Genomic DNA, 10,000 nt, shown 5'->3' on the forward strand with positions numbered 1-10,000 from the left:
CTGGCTTGCCTGGCTTGGCAATCAGCACCAACCGCGCCTTCTTCCATGGCCTCGGGAACTCGCCGCGCTGCAGAAGATCGCCGTAGACTCGCGCGAACACCTCCGGGTGCTGGCGCACTGCTTCCTTTAGCGCTGCATTTGGGATGCCGTCAAGTCCCGGAGCTTTTGACGACGCCATCCTCGTTGCGGCCATAATCACCTCCTCGCTGGTGATCGGTGATACATCCGCTTCGTCGTCCATCTCAATCGCTGGCCACTCGAACGGCGGATGTGTCGGGAATAGGGTGTCTACAATCGGCTGTAGAACTGCGCGATCAGTCTCAGGTGGTGTGCGACTGCGCAGTTTGGCCATCACCACCTTGTACCCCATCCCGAACACATCATCCTCCACGCTATCGATCAGCTCCTGCATGCATCGTTCCTTGCTGTGGAGGATTTCCTGCGCAAGCAGCCCGCGTTGCCGAAGAAGATCGGAAGATGCGACGGCTCGATCTTCAGGAGTGGTAGCCCGATGGCGTTGTCCCTCAGCGACTGCGCAGCACTCCCGCAACCGCTCGATCTCAGGCGTCCACCAGTACATCTTCGGCGAGACACGAAAGGTTGGCCCGGTGACTCGCTGCATGACCCCGTCACAAGCAGCAGTTAAGCCGACGAGCAGTTCGTCCGGAGTTGATGCGAGGCTGAAGCGGCTGTTTGAGAGCGCTATCTCAAAGCACTCGCGATCGAACTGTGCCGTCTTCCACCTCACTCCGGCGTGCCTTGCTAGGCCGCTGGTGTTGTGCAGCCCTCCTCGTCGCTGTAGCTGGTGTTGATGCTGCTGATGTCGTCCACTCTGGCTTGTTCGCCTACTTGGAATGGCTACGCTGAATGCGATGTACCTGTGGTCACTGCCAGAGTATTTGTTGACGATACTCCATTCACCCGGAACTGCGACGCTTGGCGAGGCAAAGCTCACGTCGATCACGCTTTCACGTGCGACTCCGTTGCCGGTGAACGTTGGCTCGCTTCCAAGGTTCAGCGTCAGCAGCCCGAGATGGTTGACCGTTCCCATCAGATTCTCGCCTCGCGATGTTGTGCGAGCGCTGCCCCATTCCTCGTTCCACGCATTAAAGTCGCCTGCTAGCACCGTTGCAGGATACCCGGCGAGCGCCATTTCTACTGCTTCCAAATAGTCGTCGAACTCCGCATTGCTGATGCTGGGCGGTGCGTAACAGCTGGCAAAGGCAACGCCCCCGATTGTTGCAACCACCAATCCCGAGGCTGCGCTTCCTCCAAGATGTTGAATGGGGTATTCGCCGGTTGCAACAATAGCCACGTTCTGCTGCTCGTCGATCGCCCATTTGATGTTGTCACGCGGAGGCCTGTACAGTTCGCTGGCGATGACAACATGCGCGCCAACCTCCTTCGCCGTCTGCAGCATAAGATCTTGAGCTGCACGGCTCCGCCCGAGATTGATCTGCAGGACTTTTAACGTCGGCAGGTCGGGTGACCTATCGAGTGCGGGCCCTTGCAAATCGCGCAACACGGCTCCTCCTGGCAATCCATCGCCAGATGGCTCGTCTTCCCGCATCGGATGCAGGCGTCCGATCGATCGATCGCGCTCTTGCACTTCGCCTGCACGTGGCCGAGTTCCAGGCAACGGAAGCATCGTTGCAGCCAATCCTGTCGTTGCTGCACGCGGCTGACAGGACTCGAGGTGTACATCACCTTGATGTGCTGTCCTGCCAGCTTCTCCGCCGCCTTCTCGGAGACTCGAACCCAGGCCATCTTCGTCGAGTCGTTCATCGTGATCAGGCGAACCTCCTTCTCGCTGATGGGTTCCCCCGAAAGGGCTGTCAGCGCTTCCGCCACCTCCTTCACCGCCGCTAAAGGGTCGATATGATCTACTCGAACCTCGACTTTGTTGGTGATAAGTCTGCAACCGAGTGATGGAGTTGTTTTATCGCAGAATGCCTTCACTGCGTTAAACACCTCCAACGAGTTTGCGGATTCCGGCAAGCTCATAACCAATCGCGAGCGTGATGTTCGCCGTCCAATTCCGAGCACCTCAGACAGATGGGCCAGTTCTGTCGCCGAGCGAATCATCCGGTAGGCCTCCAAGTAGGCTTGACCCTCGCCTGGCGTGACTTCGATGGCGTCGGGACGATGTTTTGGCTGCCGATTAGTCACGTTTGTTGGAGCCTGCGCCTGCTGCTGGTTTTTGGACGCCGGCTGTGCTGCTGCTGTTTTCTGCTGCTGTGGTGGCTGCTTACGAGCCGGGCGCCGGACAACTTGCGCCCACGAGCCACCGTTATCGCCGATCGCATCCTCTGCAGCAGTAAGGGTGGGGAAGTCGCTGGATGGCTGCTGGCTTCGCTCACCCGTCTGCCGTTTCTGCTGCTGCTGTTGTTGCTGCTGCTGCTGCTGCTGCTGCTGCTGCTGCTGCTGCTGCTGCTGCTTCTGCTGCTGCTTCTGCTGCTGCTGCTGCTGCTGCTGCTGCTGCCGCTGCTTCTGCTGCTGCTGCTGTTGCTGTTTCGCCTGCTGCTGTTGCTGCTTCGCCTGCTGCTGCTGCTGCGACCCGGTGGCCGCCTGGCTGCGCTGTGCAACTGGTTGTAGTGGCGCGTCTGGAGAGGCATCTTGTTTGGCTGCAAGCTTCCGGATAAGCTCAGCCATCTCGCGAATTTCCTCCCGCAGTGCTTGCACTTCCTTCCAGTGCCGGCTGTCAGCTTCCTCCTTCGCCCGTTGAAGGTCCTTGATCATGTCAAGAAGCCCCTTGCGCTCATCCAGATTTGCCTGCAGCAACAACCGAGTGCTTATAAGCTCATCGGACATTATCGCGAGCGTGTTCTCCAGCGATGCCAACGACGCCATAACAGGCGCCGCCTCAGGAGCCTCAGGAGCTGGCTTGTTGCTGGAAGTCGCCTTCGTCGCCTTCGTCGTACTGCTCGATGCTGTGCTGCTGCGAGTAAGCAACACTTTCGGCTCAGCGGTGAGTTTTTTCGCGCCCTCCATCATGGTAGTGTCCACGGACACCGTCCGAGGACGCAGTAATCTGCTCATACCTCACTCCGACGCCCTCTGGTGGTGAGGGTTTCTGCCGCAATAATGGAGAACCCAAAACACGCTTTTCCGAGCGTAACTCCCCCAAATGGCTTCCAATTGTCTCGAACCCAACGGCGATTTGGTGTGTGATGATGTTGTGCACAATCTTCCAGAAGAACTCGACGCTCGTTTCCCCCTCCTTCTTCCAGAAAAACAGGAAAAACCGTTTCAGACGTGGTTTTTCCGCTCTGGGGGGGTGGTAGGTGGAAGTAGGGGGGCGGGATGGTGTTCCCCGCAATCCTCGTCTCAGGCTGCGTCGATAGAGGGGTCGCGTTGGGGGGTGCGGTCGGAAAATTGGGAAAACCCAGAAAACGCTTTTCCGGGCGTAACTCCCCCAAATGACGTCCAATCGTCTCGGACCCAACGGCGATTTGGTGTGTAATGATGTTGTGCACAACCTTGCCGAAGAACTCGACGCTCGTGTCCCCCTCCTTCTGCCAGAAAAACAGAAAAAACCGTTTAAGACGCGGTTTTTCCGCTCTGGGGGGGTGGTGGGTGGAGGTAGGGGGGCGGGATGGTGTTCCCCGCAATCCTCGTCTCAGGCTGCGTCGAAAGAGGGGTCGCGTTGGGGGGTGCGGTCGGAAAATTGGGAAAACCCAAAAAACGCTTTTCCGGGCGTAACTCCCCCAAATGACGTCCAATCGTCTCGGACCCAACGGCGATTTGGCGTGTGATGGTGTTGTCCACAACCTTGCCGAAGAACCCGACGCTCGTTTCCCCCTCCTTCTGCCAGAAAAACAGAAAAAACCGTTTTAGACGCGGTTTTTCCGCTCTGGGGGGGTGGTGGGTGGAGGTAGGGGGGCGGGATGATGTTCAGATGCTTCCTCTCTGCAAGCCGCGTCGATCGATACCCCACTCGGTGGGGTGCGGCGTATGATTCGGCGACGGGGGGGGCCCGGAAAAACGCTATTTTCCAGGGGGGGTGGGGGAAAACCCTTGCGGGGGGGTATTCTTCGAGGTAAACGGACACCCCTCCCCGAACAAACCCCTATCGGGAGACGCCTGGTTTTCCCGCTACGCCCGGAAAACTCTTCTGCTGCACACTTTTCCGGCTGGAACGCCCCCTGGTGGTGGAAAACTGGTTGGGTTTTTGCGGGGGTGGGTGGGGGGCACCCGCCCGAACAATCCGTCCGAAGACCCCGATCGTCTATCTCCCCTCCTTCCCCGGGAAAACTCGGAAAAACCGTCTCCGGGGGGGGTTTATCCGCTCTGGGGGGCTGGTGGTGGGTGGTGGGGGGGCGGGGTGGCCACTTCCGAACTCCCCTCTTCGAGACGCGTCGATGGAGGGGTCGCACGCCTGGATCGGTGGACTGACCACCTGGTACACCAAGGGGGGGCAGAAAAGGCCCGCCGGGAACTCCAGGAAACCAGGGCGGACAACCCGTTCGAACACCGGGTGCCGGGTGTTCCGTCCGGAAGATTTTGAAATTCCAACCTCACTTTTAACCGACGCCAAAATTTCACACACACGCCGCCATTTTCGCGACACCGAAAACCGCGTGCTTTTTTGGGTGGAAATTTCCCCCGCCTATAACTCCGCGAGTTTTCCACGGATCCGCCTGGAATTTTCACAGCTTGTTCGCCTCCGGAAAACGCACAAACCACTATATGGCAGCTCTCTGCCAGCACTTATAGTTTGAGAGTTATAATCACTCAAAGTTTTGCACTTTAAACGTCCACAAAATGGCGTACTCCATGAAATCGTTAGTTCTGTCTTCACTGTTTGGTGCGTCTCAATAGCGCGCTTCTTTTGATACGTCACTTAAACAAATCGGTCCACTAATACGCGAGTTATTCCCGGAAAACCGTTCCCCGAAAAACTCCCCCAGTTTTCCGAATTTTCCGGAAAAATTCGGAGGGGGGGTTCAGGATGGCAATCGGGGGCCGGACACAAAAATCCACTGTCCTAACTACCGAATTTCCCGAGTTTTCACCACTTCACTTTTTCCTCGCGGAGCACAGCGTGGATGCGTCTGCACTGTTCGGCTGCTCGATCGCCACTACAGGGATAACTGGCTTGTGGTCGCCAAGCGTTCATAGCGACGTGACTTTTTGATCCTTCGATGTCGGCTCTTCCTATCATTGTGAAGCAAAATTCCCCAAGCGTAGGATTGTTCACCCTTTCAAGGGAACGTGAGCTGGGTTTAGACCGTCGTGAGACAGGTTAGTTTTACCCTACTGGTGTGTGCTAATACGTGCTATCGTAACGGAACTCCTGTGCAGTACGAGAGGAACCACAGGTACGGACCACTGGCTCAATACTAGTTCGACCGGACTTTGGTATGACGCTACGTCCGCTGGATTATGCCTGAACGCCTCTAAGGTCGTAACCAATCCGAGCTGATAGCGCTTCAAAACCTAATGGGCAATCGGAAGCTAGCGGGCCTAACAACCCTCCGAGATCCGCTGGAACTGCCTCTGCAGCCTGGCGCCTCATCCCCGCTTCATAGACTGGGCCGCATCGCGCGGGGTCGCACTGCACGTGTTAGTACCTGACCATAGGGAACGCCGGTGGCCGCCGACCTCGCCGACCGTGGACTTGACTAGTTTCGATGCCCACCGACCGCCCGCAAACGACGGGACTTCAGGCTAGGAGTTTCAAGTTGTAGAGATGCGTTCGCATCGATCCTCTCAGGCGACCTACGCCTGGTGGTGTTATGGTGGACGCAAGGCACGTCCTGGCCCGGTAGTATGTACAAGAAAATGTACAAGTCCGGGAATACGGGGTGCATCGTATGTAACGTTCGATGTACATATAAAGCCTGGTAGGTGTTGGGATTATATCTGCAACACGGGCATTATCGAAAGATGGTTAAGTGGAGTCACCCAATGGGTGCCGTGCGTTATAAGGTACGTAATGCACAGTAGAGATACATTGTCGGGAGGTGGAACCCGAAAAATGTACAAGTCCGGGAATACGGGGTGCATCGTATGTAACGTTCGATGTACATATAAAGCCTGGTAGGTGTTGGGATTATATCTGCAACACGGGCATTATCGAAAGATGGTTAAGTGGAGTCACCCAATGGGTGCCGTGCGTTATAAGGTACGTAATGCACAGTAGAGATACATTGTCGGGAGGTGGAACCCGAAAAATGTACAAGTCCGGGAATACGGGGTGCATCGTATGTAACGTTCGATGTACATATAAAGCCTGGTAGGTGTTGGGATTATATCTGCAACACGGGCATTATCGAAAGATGGTTAAGTGGAGTCACCCAAAGGGTGCCGTGTGTTATAAGGTACGTAATGCACAGTAGAGATACATTGTCGGGAGGTGGAACCCGAAAAATGTACAAGTCCGGGAATACGGGGTGCATCGTATGTAACGTTCGATGTACATATAAAGCCTGGTAGGTGTTGGGATTATATCTGCAACACGGGCATTATCGAAAGATGGTTAAGTGGAGTCACCCAATGGGTGCCGTGCGTTATAAGGTACGTAATGCACAGTAGAGATACATTGTCGGGAGGTGGAACCCGAAAAATGTACAAGTCCGGGAATACGGGGTGCATCGTATGTAACGTTCGATGTACATATAAAGCCTGGTAGGTGTTGGGATTATATCTGCAACACGGGCATTATCGAAAGATGGTTAAGTGGAGTCACCCAATGGGTGCCGTGCGTTATAAGGTACGTAATGCACAGTAGAGATACATTGTCGGGAGGTGGAACCCGAAAAATGTACAAGTCCGGGAATACGGGGTGCATCGTATGTAACGTTCGATGTACATATAAAGCCTGGTAGGTGTTGGGATTATATCTGCAACACGGGCATTATCGAAAGATGGTTAAGTGGAGTCACCCAATGGGTGCCGTGCGTTATAAGGTACGTAATGCACAGTAGAGATACATTGTCGGGAGGTGGAACCCGAAAAATGTACAAGTCCGGGAATACGGGGTGCATCGTATGTAACGTTCGATGTACATATAAAGCCTGGTAGGTGTTGGGATTATATCTGCAACACGGGCATTATCGAAAGATGGTTAAGTGGAGTCACCCAATGGGTGCCGTGCGTTATAAGGTACGTAATGCACAGTAGAGATACATTGTCGGGAGGTGGAACCCGAAAAATGTACAAGTCCGGGAATACGGGGTGCATCGTATGTAACGTTCGATGTACATATAAAGCCTGGTAGGTGTTGGGATTATATCTGCAACACGGGCATTATCGAAAGATGGTTAAGTGGAGTCACCCAATGGGTGCCGTGCGTTATAAGGTACGTAATGCACAGTAGAGATACATTGTCGGGAGGTGGAACCCGAAAAATGTACAAGTCCGGGAATACGGAAAAGTTCCCCATGAAAGGCTGGGGATACAATTATTGATACAAATAATGTGCCTAAGGGTACATTTATTTTTCTAAGTCCCAGAAATCCGTCACTGAACATCACGACTTACAAACACATCTTCCCCCGGTCCTCCCATATACGGCACGGGGACAAGTATGAAGAATGAAAATCATGTGTGTATGGAACATATAATGTGCCTGAGAGCACATTTTTTTTCTAAGTCCCAGAAATCCGTCACTGAACATCACGACTTACGAAGACATGTTCCCCCGGTCCTCCCATATACGGCACGGGGACAAGTATGAAGAATGAAAATCATGTGTGTATGGAACATATAATGTGCCTGAGAGCACATTTTTTTTCTAAGTCCCAGAAATCCGTCACTGAACATCACGACTTACGAAGACATGTTCCCCCGGTCCTCCCATATACGGCACGGGGACAAGTATGAAGAATGAAAATCATGTGTGTATGGAACATATAATGTGCCTGAGAGCACATTTTTTTTCTAAGTCCCAGAAATCCGTCACTGAACATCACGACTTACGAAGACATGTTCCCCCGGTCCTCCCATATACGGCACGGGGACAAGTATGAAGTATGAAAATTTTTGGTCACAGCGTGAAATCCCTCTAATGATCATGAAAATAGCATCGGATCACTTATCTGACCATAAAAAGTGAACCAAAACCCTATTTGGACAAACTTTTTGGTCCTATGAAAAATTCACTTTTCATATATGTCATGGTCGAAAATTTTCTAAGTCCCAAAAAATCACATATTCTCGAATATCTCGAAAACTACGTATCGGACAGGGGTCAACCAAGGTGTTTTAGAAAGGTCTTTACAAGCTCTATTTAATGAGCCATAGCGACTTTCAAGTGATTTTTTGACACTTTTTCGCATATCGGCATCCTTGGTTCCCATACTGGCCATAGGCCATAGGGCACCGAACGGCCAACTTTTGGTCCGGGGGTGAAATTTTTTTTTCACGAGATTTTGATGAAAATGGCTTCGGAACGCGTTTCTAATAATGAAAAGTGAAACCAAACAGTATTTGCGAAGAAAAAATTGTCCTATGAAAAAATCACTTTTTCTTAGGGTACGGGTCAAAAATTTTCTAAGTCCCAAAAAATCACTTATTCTCGAATATCTCGAAAACTACGTATCGGACAGGGGTCAACCAAGGTGTTTTAGAAAGGTCTTTACAAGCTCTATTTAATGAGCCATAGCGACTTTCAAGTGATTTTTTGACACTTTTTCGCATATCGGCATCCTTGGTTCCCATACTGGCCATAGGCCATAGGGCACCGAACGGCCAACTTTTGGTCCGGGGGTGAAATTTTTTTTTCACGAGATTTTGATGAAAATGGCTTCGGAACGCGTTTCTAATAATGAAAAGTGAAACCAAACAGTATTTGCGAAGAAAAAATTGTCCTATGAAAAAATCACTTTTTCTTAGGGTACGGGTCAAAAATTTTCTAAGTCCCAAAAAATCACTTATTCTCGAATATCTCGAAAACTACGTATCGGACAGGGGTCAACCAAGGTGTTTTAGAAAGGTCTTTACAAGCTCTATTTAATGAGCCATAGCGACTTTCAAGTGATTTTTTGACACTTTTTCGCATATCGGCATCCTTGGTTCCCATACTGGCCATAGGCCATAGGGCACCGAACGGCCAACTTTTGGTCCGGGGGTGAAATTTTTTTTTCACGAGATTTTGATGAAAATGGCTTCGGAACGCGTTTCTAATAATGAAAAGTGAAACCAAACAGTATTTGCGAAGAAAAAATTGTCCTATGAAAAAATCACTTTTTCTTAGGGTACGGGTCAAAAATTTTCTAAGTCCCAAAAAATCACTTATTCTCGAATATCTCGAAAACTACGTATCGGACAGGGGTCAACCAAGGTGTTTTAGAAAGGTCTTTACAAGCTCTATTTAATGAGCCATAGCGACTTTCAAGTGATTTTTTGACACTTTTTCGCATATCGGCATCCTTGGTTCCCATACTGGCCATAGGCCATAGGGCACCGAACGGCCAACTTTTGGTCCGGGGGTGAAATTTTTTTTTCACGAGATTTTGATGAAAATGGCTTCGGAACGCGTTTCTAATAATGAAAAGTGAAACCAAACAGTATTTGCGAAGAAAAAATTGTCCTATGAAAAAATCACTTTTTCTTAGGGTACGGGTCAAAAATTTTCTAAGTCCCAAAAAATCACATTTTCTCGAATATCTCGAAAACTACTTATCGGACAGGGGTCAACCAAGGTGTTTTAGAAAGGTCTCAACAAGCTCTAAATAATGGGCCATAGCGACTTTTTAGTGATTTTTTGACAAATTTTGTCATATCGGCATCCCGAGTTCCCATACTGGCCATAGGCCATGGGGCCCCGAACGAAAAAATTTTGGTCCGAGGGTCAAAATTTTTTTTCTCATAAATTTGTTCAAAACGCCGTCGGAACGCGCCTTAGATCATGAAAAGTGAAAAGAAACAGTATTTTGCAAAAGTTGGGGTGGCCTATGACTTACATGGCCACGTCCTAGGTCCGAGTTCCCGAGGTCGTGTTCTTCAGTGGCGGAAAAAAATGGCCACTTGTGGGAGATGCAAAATGTTCATTTTG

Source organism: Anopheles stephensi, unplaced genomic scaffold, assembly GCF_013141755.1.
Source record: "Anopheles stephensi strain Indian unplaced genomic scaffold, UCI_ANSTEP_V1.0 ucontig221, whole genome shotgun sequence".
NCBI classification, from domain to species: domain Eukaryota; kingdom Metazoa; phylum Arthropoda; class Insecta; order Diptera; family Culicidae; genus Anopheles; species Anopheles stephensi.